Source organism: Pan troglodytes, chromosome 22 (genome assembly GCF_028858775.2).
Source record: "Pan troglodytes isolate AG18354 chromosome 22, NHGRI_mPanTro3-v2.0_pri, whole genome shotgun sequence".
NCBI classification, from domain to species: Eukaryota; Metazoa; Chordata; class Mammalia; order Primates; family Hominidae; genus Pan; species Pan troglodytes.
This window is the reverse complement of record NC_072420.2, coordinates 44,026,204-44,037,283: the sequence shown is the minus strand read 5'-3', so window position 1 is coordinate 44,037,283 and position 11,080 is coordinate 44,026,204. Positions and strand designations below refer to the sequence as shown.

General features: G+C 56.5%; 1 long non-coding RNA gene across 2 annotated transcripts; it reads right to left on the bottom strand.

Moving 5' to 3' along the window:
- Positions 1-966: 966 nt before the first annotated feature.
- LOC107970172 (uncharacterized) lies at positions 967-7,724 on the bottom strand. 2 transcript variants are annotated; one of them, XR_010154405.1, is made up of 2 exons: positions 2,903-7,724; positions 967-1,617 (listed from the first exon to the last, which is right to left on the bottom strand). It is a non-coding gene; the product is annotated as an uncharacterized LOC107970172 (long non-coding RNA). The 2 variants fall into 2 exon arrangements; XR_008541556.1 differs by lacking the exon at positions 2,903-7,724 and adding an exon at positions 2,428-2,506.
- Positions 7,725-11,080: the final 3,356 nt, after the last annotated feature.

Genomic DNA, 11,080 nt, shown 5'->3' with positions numbered 1-11,080 from the left:
TGAACTTTGGGGAACACTTTCAAACCATAGTACCATCTTTGCTACAAACTGGAATTTTTAAAAATATATATTTATAAAATATAAATTTGGTAGCACAGATTCAATTATGGGACATGGCCAGGAGCAGTTGCTCATGCCTGTATCCCAGCACTTTAGGAGGCTGAGACGAGTGGATCACCTGAGGTCAGGAGTTTGAGACCAGCCTGGTCACAATGGGGAAACCCCGTCTCTACTAAAAATACAAAAATTTGCCAGGCATGGTGGCGCGCCTGTAATCCCAGCACTTTGGGAGGCCGAGGCAGGAGAATCGCTTGAACTCGGGAGGTAGAGGTTGCAGTGAGCCAAGATCGTGGCACTGCATTCCAGCCTGGGCAACAAGGGCGAAACTCCATCTCAAAAAAAAAAAAAAAGCCAAAAATATCCCCAGAAAACAATTATGGGACACACTGTTTCTAAGTGACATCTAGGGGCAAAGCAAACACAGCTGCTTTCTAAAGCCCTCCAGGGCGTGGCGCAGCCACGGAGCTTGCCCCCACCGGGGGTGGCTGGGCATGGCTCAGGAGCACCTGTGCTCCTGGTTCTGGGCCCTTCCAGTGGCTGCCTGAAGTGCCAGGGTGTCAGGGCAGCAGCAGGACCCGTCCACCGGGGTGGGGCGGGGGAGAGCATAGTTCTCACTGGGGAAGCATGTCGGGTTCAGGGGAGACGCTCCGAATGGAGAGAAGGAGGTTATGGGGATGAGAAAGCTGAGGTGTCTCTTGAGAACTCGGAGCTCCTGGGAGCACCCGGTGTAGTCCTCGCAGATGTGGAGCCCAGGCCAGGCTGCAGGTGGGCTGCCAAGGCCCACCCCACTGCCAGCCTCTTGTGCCAGGCCTCCCTCCGTGCCAGAGGGAGCTCGGGTTTCTAAGGACGGGGCAGGGAGCTACTGGGAGGTCCTGTGGCCCTTTTGGTTCTTGCTGAACTATGGGACCTGGCTTAACTTTTTTATTGCAGTAAAATACACATAACATAAAATTTACTATTTTAACCATCTGAAAGCACACAGTTTGGTGACGTTAAGTTCATTGACACTGCTGTGTAACCATCACCACCATCCACCTCCAAACTTTTCCCTCTTCCCAAACTGAAACTCTGAACCCATTAAACACTCACTCCCCCAGCCCCAGCACCTCCCACTCTACTTTCTGCCTCTGTGGATTTGAGTACTCCAGGGACCTTGTGCACGTGGAACCATACGGCATTTGTCCTCTTGGGACCGGCTTCGTTCACGCAGCATGATGTCCTCCTGGTTCCTTTGTGTTGTAGCATGTCTCAGAACTTCCTTCCTTTTTAAGGCTGAGTAATGTTCCATTTTGTGGAACATTCTGTGTCTCCATTCATCGGTGGATGGATGCTTGAGTGTCCCACCTCCTGCTCGTGTGAACTGCCTATGGGATCACCATGCCATCTGAGGACTCACCGACCATTTCCTACAGCGACTGCACCATTCACATTCCCGTCAGCAGTGCACAAGGGCTCCGGCTTCTCCACTTCCTTGCAGACACTTGTAATTTTCTGTTGTGTTTTGATGGTAGCCATCCCAATGGGTGTGCGGTGGCATCTCACCGTGGTTTTGTGGACCTGGCATTTTAGAGGGGATGGAGACGAGGCAGTCATGGGGTTCCCAGGGACAGGGTGGTGCCCCACTATCCGGTCTAGCTCACCTGTCCCTACTTCCCCGTCTGTTTGGTGGGCTTCTGACCCCCACCTCCCCAGCATGGGGAGAATGTGGCCAGAGGGGAAGAATCTCCTGCAATGCCCGGCCATCTTGCCCTGTCCCTGGCCCCTTCCGGGAGAGGGACTGACTCAGTGAAGGGTGGACGCTTTCACTGTTCCAGTGGCTCACCCTCCGTATGCACACCCAGGTAAACCGGTCAGTGAAGAAACACTCCGAACAAGTCAAGGAGGAGGCTCAGCCCTCTGGTTACTCCAGGAAGCTGCCGGTCTTCACCCACACAGAGCCCCGGCCCTTCAGGTAGGAGCGGCCAGAGGCTCTGGGGTTGTTGCCTTTGACCCACTTTCTCAGCCTTACCTAAGAAGAGGACTAGAGGAGCCAGTAGGACAGCTGGCCGGGGCTGGGGCAGGACAGAGCTCCACAGGGCCCCTCAGACCTGCTGGCCTCGGCCTGGTATTGGGTGGGGGGTGGGGCACAGCCCATTCCCTCCACAGTGACCAGGTTGGGTCTGAATGACCCAGTTTGACTGTCCACACTCCAAAAATGTGGGACAAGGGGCCTCTGGTGGCCTCCTTTTGGGAGGGCATGGCCCCTGGGTGAGGACAGCTGTGGCCCCCCCTGTGCAGCCTGCAGGAGGCCCACAGACCGAGGCCTCCAGGGGAGCTTCTGCTTCTGGGCCAGGGCATCTCCTGACCCTCTCTCTCCCCTTCTCTTACCTGGTTTTAGAGGCAGCGGGTGGATGAGCAGCCGGTCTAGAGAAGGGCTCAGACAAGTCCTGGGCATCCCAACAGCAGCCTTGAGGGACACGTGCTTGTCCTATTCCTAACTCCTCGGCATTCTTTATGAGTGGGGGAACCCAGAGGGGGTCCCTGGAGGCATTAGATGGGGAGCAGGCATCGTCAGGGTGAGTCTGGTCTGGGGCTCGAGGCGAAGGCAGGGCGAGGATCCTGGGCTGGCCGTGTGCTCTCCCTTGTCGTCCCCTGCCCTGCTCCCCCGCTGTGTGCTCTCCCATGTCGTCCCCTGCCCTGCTCCCCCGCTGTGTGCTCTCCTGTGTCGTCCCCCGCCCAGCTGCTCGTTATCCTGGAGCCCTCTCCCAGCCCCACTGCTTAGCTGGTGTCTCCCGTTCTGGGAGTCTCCTCCCCACCCTCCCTCACCCCTAGGCCCCTCCGATCGAGATGTGCCTGTACCAACCTTGCCGTTATTTCAAGGGTGCCCATCAGTGTGTGCGCCCTGGATCTTAGCTTCATCTCTGTGCCCTGCCCTCTTCGATGCTGGTGTTGGTGGAATCGAGTCTCCCCAAAACTCGCATCCCCTGGATGCTCAGAATGTGACCTTATTTGGAAACAGGATCTTTAAAGATATCATCAGTTAAATGAAGACGAAGTCAGACTGGATTTTGGTGGACCCCCATTCCAATGGCTGCTGTCGTTATAAGGAGGCGGCAGGAAGACGCGGAGATGGAGGCAGAGACAGCACTTGGAGAGATGTGTCTACAAGCCACAGGACACCGAGGCTTGCCAGCGGCCACCAGGAGCCAGGAGAGGCATGGGACAGGTCCTTCCCCACAGCCTGCAGAGGAGCTCAGCCCTGCCAACAGGCATTCGAGCTTCTACTTCCCAGAACTGTGGGGGAATACGTCTCCGTGGTTTTAAGCCCCCAGTTTGCATTTCAGCAGCTCCAGGAAGCCAGTACAGTACTGAATTCAATATTCATTTAATCCGAGTTTCATTTTTAACTGCATGGTATGCGGTGTCTCCTGTTTCTCCCTAAGCCAATCAAGCCTGGTTTAAAAAGAAGAAAAAGGACTCCCAAAGACTAGCATGGTGGCCCGCTCAGGAACGCAGGGGCAGAGGCAGCAGCAGGGGCAGGGGCAGCAGCAGGGGCAGGGGCAGAGGCAGCAGCAGGGGCAGCGGCAGGGGCAGGGGCAGGGGCAGGGGCAGCAGCAGGGGCAGCGGCAGGGGCAGGGGCAGCAAGCAGCAGGGCCGTCTGCACTGGGGCCTGCCCCAAAGCCGTCCCACCTGCACCTCACACCAACTGCAGGATGCTGGGACCACACACTGTCCATAAAGAAATGGAGGGCAGGCGCAGTGGCTCACGCCTGTCATCCCAGCACTTTGGGAGGCCAAGGTGGGCAGATCACCTGAAGTTAGGAGTTCAAGACCAGCCTGGCCAACGTGGTGAAACTCCGTCTCTACTAAAAATACAAAAATTAGCTGGGCGTGGTGGTGCATGCCTGTAGTCCCAGCTACTCGGGAAGCTGAGACAGGAGAATCACTTGAACCTGGGAGGTGGAGGTTGCAGCGAGCCAAGATTGTGCCACTGCACTCCAGCCTGGGAGACAGAGCAAGACTCCGTCTCAGGAAAAAGAAAAAAAAGAAAAAAGAAACGGAGGCCCAGGCTGATGATATCACCGCCAGGGGTGCCCAGCAGGGACAGTCGGAGCAGGGCTGTGAGCCGGGTTGAGGAACCCAGAGCCCACCTCCTCCCACTGTCCTGCAGCTGAGCAGCCCCAGGCCTGTGAGCCAGCTCCGGCCACAAGCAGTGATCAAAGAAGGAATCTTCCAGCCCTTGTGCCAGAATCACCCGGGCACCTCCATGGGATCTGCCAGGCATGGACTGAATGAGAACCTTCCCTGAGGACACCAGCTGCTCCAGGTGAGGGAATGATGAAGGCTGGGACACCCAGGCCCTCCACTGCTTCCTGTCTTTTAAGTGCTGGAGCTTCTGCTGGATTCCATGTTACAGATCATATCACATCCTCCATTCTGTGACATCTCACCTCCACTGTCGGGATATCACCCTGGGAAACCCAGGGTGGCCCGTCCCACCTGAGAAAACTGAAGCAAACCCAGCTAGTTTGAGGATCTGAGACTCCCGTGGTTCCAATCCTGGGGGCCCAGGTCCTGAACCTTCTTGCTGATTTCAGATCTGCAGTTTATTTGTGCAAAAAAAGGTTCTGGAAACTTTCTTCCAGGCCTCGGAGTGACCGAGAGATTCCTGGCCCTGAGGAAGAGCTGATTGGACCTTCTTCCTGGTCCAGCTGGTCCCAAGGGGCTCTGCCCAATTTCAAACTGTCCCCTTGTTCTCAGTAGTTTTGAAATGAGCTGTGTTTTACAAGAAACACATACTTATTTTTCCCCATCACACTTTCGTTCTTTCTGGTTTAACAGGGACCACGGTGGAAATGCCAGCGAGACGATGGTGTGCTGGTGCCACTGGGCCTGGTGCCACATCACCGCGTCCCTGTAAGGTGTCACTTTAGAGTACTCTGTCATTTTCATTAGCCGATCCCAATGACGTCTGTACTTGCTCATGCCATACGCAGCCCATGTGTTTTCTTTTCAAACAAATAACAATGCCACCCAAAACCACAACAGCCAGGTCAAAATGAATGACACCCATTGCAGGCCACACTGCAGGGGCTGGGGCTGTCCTTAGGGCCCTGTGTCCTGCTCGAAGTCAGGGGCTTCCACGGATTGCCTTGGCAACCCAGGGACTTGGCTCCCTACTCTCGTTATTACTTTTTTTCCTTCTTTCTTTTTTTTTTTTTTTTGAGATGGAGTCTCGCTCTGTTGCCCAAGCTGGAGTGCAGTGGGCGATCTCGGCTCACTGCAACCTCCGCCTCCCGGGTTCACGCCATTCTCCTGCCTCAGTCTCCGGAGTAGCTGGGACTACAGGCGCCCGCCACCACGCCCGGCTAATTTTTTGTATTTTTAGTGGAGATGGGGTTTCACCGTATGAGCCAGGATGGTCTCGATCTCCTGACCTCGTGATCCTTGGCCTCCCAAAGTGCTGGGATTACAGGTGTGAGCCACCGCGCCCTTGGCTCCCGACTCTCTGTAGCTCCCAGACCCTGCATGGCAGCCAAACCCGTGGGTCCCAGGAGGCGTCTGGGGCCCTCTGCTTAAAGATCCCTCTCAGTGGCTCTGCCTGTGGCCTCCGGAGACGCCTCCTCCTCAGGCGGTGCTGGCCCACGGGCACCAGGCCGGGCATCCAGTGTCGACTCCGGTGGCTCTCAGACAGCCAGGCTGTCTCAAAACAAGGCTCCTGAAATGTGGAGAAATGGCTCATCGAGTGCCAAATGTCGGCATAGGGCCGGGGACCACGAGAGGCTGGGGATGGATGAGCCGGGTCAGGTGGGGCCACAGTCTCATGCTGAGCTGTGGTGTCTGTTTCCACGGGGCCTTGAATGGCATGAAAAGGGCCCCCGATGCCGCCGCACAGAGCTGTCCAGTCGGGATGCAGAACATTGCCACAGTGGAATTCTAGGCAGACAACTTCAGCTTACGGTTCTGCTTGCCATTTGGTGACCTGGCAAGACACTTCCTAGATAAGGCCGGAAAAGGCAGGACGCCTCATCCTGTTTTAATAAAAAGTGAATAAGAAAACGTCAGCTATGAAGAGCATTTCCAGTGCTTTTTGTTTTCATCTTTACATACTTACTTTCTTGATTTTTTATGGAACCTTTTCTATTAATTTTTATACTTCGAAGAAACCTGCTTTATAAGAGAAGGCCCGGCAGTGGAGGGAGCATTTCATCGTTTTCCCATAGATGCAGCTGAGATGGAGGGAGACCCATCCGGAAGCCGTGGAGAGAGCGTCTCCTCAGCCCGCCCCGAGACGGGGGTCCTCCTCTCTCCCCCATGGTCCGGGCTTGGCTTCTCTGGGCTGTGAGATGCACAAGTGAAATGCTTCCATCTCCAAGGCCAGGGACCTTCCACCCACAGGCCTCACGCTCCTTCCTGCCACCCGCTTCCCATCCCAGCTCCTTCCTCCTCAGCTTGGCTCCAACAGCCCCAAGTCCCTGCCTCCCTTTCCCTGTCATCCTTGCCTGGCCGTGTCAGGCCGTGAAGCCGGGACAGACCACGCTGCTCTGTGCACACCCCGGGCAGGCAGGCTCTGGGCAGCAGGTTGCAGATGGATGTGGACGGCGCCGAGGACCCCCACTGGGTCTGTCTTCCCAATCGTGGCCTCTGCTCTTCTTTCCCCTCTGCTGAGAGCCTCTGCTCAGCATTCAGAGAGGGAAGGTGTGGGTGGCTGCCTCCTGCCCCATGCCCCCCGCCGGGGCTCCACCTCTTCTCTCTCCTGGAGCAGCTGGTGTTCTCAGGGAAGGTCCTCGCTCAGTCCACGCCTGGCAAATCCCATGGAGAGGCCCGGAAGCAGTTCCCTCCATGGCCACTTTCCTGCCAGCATTCTTTTCTTACTCATCATCTTATGCTGTTACTGTTTCCACAACTGGAACCAACGGTCCTCGAGAGAAGGTGTCTTGTGTCCCTCCTACTGTGCCCACAACCTTCACGCAGTGCCTGACACACAGCAGGGCCTCTCGAGCCTTTGTGGACATCTGGAGGACGACTCCGAACTCACCCTCGCGTTGCACCGTCTCACCTCTCTCTGGGGACCTGTCCCTTCCCACAGTGAACTTCGAAGCATGTCTGTCTGTCACCATGTTCTGGCACAGTCTGGCCATGCTCACCTGTGTCCACCCGCTGACTCATTGCAGCTGGCACACTTGTTGCAAATGGCAGAAACTCACATTATTTTGCATAAGTAAATAGTAACCAAAAAAAAAAAGATGGTTTACCATGCTCTACACTAGCAGCCAGCATGTCACCTGGAAACACCGAGACCTGAGCTGACACTCAGACGTCTCCATCTCCCGGGAGCCACGCTCCGTGTGGCCCTGGCAGAGTGCCCAGGATAAAGAGCACGGCCAGCACCTGCAGCCTGCTCGGGGCCCCAGTCCTGGTCCCCAGTGTCTGCACAAAGCTGCAGCATCCCAGAGGCTTCTGCTCTGCCTCTGGGGACCTTTGCTCCGTTTGTGGATGCGCTTTCCTTCTTCCTTCAGAGAGGCAGGTGGTTTACTCCAGAGCTGCCTGCTCAGCACAGGGCGACCTCCTGCCAGGCTGTCCATGGTGCCCTTCCTAAGTGAGCACTCCCCCCCGGGGGAACCCCTGGCTCTGTTTGGGGCCTGGCTGACTCTCGCTGGGGCTGGCCCCTTCCTGCACCTCCCTCCCCCACCCCGACCTCAGCATATGGCTCAGGGACACAGACACCCAAAGGCCTCTTGGGTCCTCAGCCTGGATATCGGCCACAGCCCTGCTTAAATATCAAGAAAACGCATTGGCCACATGAATAATTCCTCACTAACGGCAGCGACAGAAACCGGAACCAGAAACCCTAGAGGGCTGGAGCGGGGAGGGCTGACGGGCCCGTGAACAGGCACGTTTCTGCTGCTTTGCCGGCCTTCGTGGTCCATTTAAGCAGCCCGTGGAAGGCCTAGCCTGAAAGTGGGTGCTGTCTGAGATGGGGAGGGGCCCTGGGCCCGGTAGGATCCACACAACTGTGGCAGCCACGGAACCACAGGGAGCCAAGTGTAGGAGGTGAAGGAAGCAATGCCCTGGGGGCGGACGCTGGGACTGGGCAGTCTCTGGTTTGACCTGTTCACGGGGGATTCTTGACTTAACCTGTGGACAACTGGGCCATTCCCTGAGGGTGGAGGGGACTGGGGGCTTTTCTCCTACCTGCCCTCTTCCCAGGCCAGGGCCGTGGCTTCCTGACCTAGTGCACATGTCTGTCTGTCAAGCTCTCCAGATACAATGGGGCAAAATGACCAATGTGGCCCCCGGGTCCCTGAGAAGGATGCTGCTGCAGTGGTTAATCTGATTTTCTGGCACCTAAAGCCACTAGGCTGAAGCCTAAACAAACCAAAACAAAATTTAAAAAGTACAAAACCACCTGAAGCAAAGCCAGGAAGACAGGGAAGGGCCTTAGGCGTCGAAGATGGGAGGGTAGGGTCGGGAAGAGGAACTCGTCTGACTCCTGGCTGCACTGGGAGATTCCTTCCTCACAGAGGGCGGCACTGGGGCCAGCTGGGCACCCATCCCTTTGTAAAAATGCTGCCCCGTGCTCCATTCTCTGTGTTTATCAATTGATTTTGAGAGTTTTGTGACATGCCAGTGGCCAGCGCTACAACTATGAATATTAAATGGACCCATTTCCTGTTGGGGTTTCCAGTCTTAAGGCCTAAAAAACAAGATGAACTCCAGAAACACGGCAATCATAAGACAAGCTGAAGAAAGTCCATGTGGAAAGGAAAACTGACTTGCCGTTTTCCACAAATCTGCAATAATATGCAAACCATAATAATAAAGTACCGTTCCTGCAGACTTTGGGAGCATTCCTTCCATTATGTTCAGTGAGGAGCTTCTCCAATCATTTGCTTGTACAATCCTTAGACTCACACCATGTGTTTTATTTTTCCTCGTGTTAAAAGCATGGAAGACCAGAAAACAGAAAAGAAATCAAAGCTTCTGAAAGGAAATACAGCCTCGGGGGGTCAAGGACACAAACAACAACAAAAGACATTGGGTAACAGAGACCAGGTTGAAGCACAGACTTAGTTATGAGGGTGCCAGGGGTTCCCCCAGTGGGGAGACGGGACGGCCGTTCCAAGCTTGGCCTTTTCCTCTGTGCTTCCTGCCTTTCTCTGCAGAGCGAGCTCCTTGCCCACGGGCCCAGGGAAGGGAAAACAGGATGGCCATGGTTGGCACAGGGCTGTTCTGGGTTTTGGAAGCTCAGGGCTGGGTCAGGGTGAAAGGTCAAGTGCACCTGAGTTTGGGGACCTGTTCTGCGGAGGCAGTTTTGGCTGCAGTTTTTATTTGGTGCTGATGCAATGTTTCCAAACAGCCAGCCAGGTGTTTGCAAATACCTAAGACCTTTTGGAAGACTCTGGCTAGGGTGGGAGGGGTGGGGAAGCCTGCTTCCTGGAAGCGGGGGGCAGTATTTCAAGTCACAGGCTGAGGGACTGAATGGTGAGTGTGATCAGGGGCCTGGTTTTCCCCCACCCCGCCTTTTATCTTCGTTCTTTTTTGAGACAGGGCCTTGTTCTCTTGCTCAGGCTGGAGTGCAGTGGTGCAATGACAGCTCACTACAGCCTCAACCTCCCAGGCTCACGCCATCCTCCCACCTCAGGCTCCCAAATAGCCGGCCCCACAGGCGTGTGCCACCACACCTGGCTATTTTAAAAGTATTTTATAGAGGTGAGGTCTTGCTATATTAACCAAGCCGGTCTCAAACTCCTGAGCTCAACTGATCCTCCTGCCTCAGCCTCCCAAAGCACTGGGAGTACAGGCGGGAGACACGACGTCCAGCCTTGTTTTTGTTTAGTTCTCCTAGGAGCGGATTAACAGGGTGTTGGGACCTCCAAAAGGAAAAAAGGCAGTTGTAAACTGTTCAGCTGAAAGGAACTAAAAATATTCCCCCGTATTCTTGGTATATAAACCTGGGACAAAGAAAAACACTTTGAACGATTAAGGAAAACTTTGGGACTCTTCATTTCCTTGAAAGCCTTTGAAAACCAACTGACTCCCAAACAACCCGTGTGTGTGTGTGTGTGTGTGTGTGTGTGTGTGTGTGGCGATTGGGAAATCTGTGGTCAGACCCTCGGGCGAATGAGCATCCTAGTTTCTCCGGGCCCTCCTCCCAGGCGTCCGTCCAGGCAGGAAAGCCTCCCGAGAAGGGTTCCAAGTTTTGTGCCAACTTCCCTGAATTCTCGTTCCCCCTTCTGTGAAGTAGTGTTACTTAACACAAGGAAAACTGACCCTAGGCTCGATCCAGAATCGAACTCCCAAATGGGTCCTCAGGCTTAAAAAATACCTCCGCCCACAGCCTCTGTCTCCCCTGAAGAAAACGTTTTCCGTTCGGATGAGGCATCGGCCACGGGCAAGCAAGTGGTCCCGCGCCCCCGTCCCCTCCCCAGGCGGCCGGCCTGGCTCCGTCACCGCCCGCAGCGTCCGCCCGGGGCCCGCGCGGGAAGAGGGTCCCAGCCCCACATGCTGCGGGGGCAGCCCCGGGACGCGCAGACGCCAGCGCCGCTGAGGGCCGGGGCCGGGACCGGCCGCGCGGCGGGGGCTTCCAGAGCGGCCGGTCACGCTTCCTTAGGTTTCAAGTTTCTAACTTGCTGAACATTTCAGATTTTAACAGCAAAAGCGGCTGACGTCCCCGCGGGCAAGCGGCCTCTCGGGGTCTGCAGCGCCCCAGGGCATCCGCGCCGCCAGCCCCACGCGCGAGCCCGCGAGGCCCCCGGGCCCCCGCACGTCCCGAGGCTCTGAGTCTGGACGAACGCAGGCCGCGTGGAGGGGCCGGCGACCCCTGCCCGAGAGCCGTCCCCTCCTGGAGGGAGCGAGCACAAGGCGCCCGCGGGACCCGGCCCGAGTGCCCGAGCGTGGAGGGGCGGGCGCGCCCTCGGCGGTGGGGCCGCCCGCAGTGCCCCCAGCGCCCGGGAGGGGGCGCCCGGCGGAGGGCAGGCGGGCGGGCCTCGGGCGGCGGGCGCCCCTGACGTCACCGGCCCGCGGTCGCCAGGGCAAC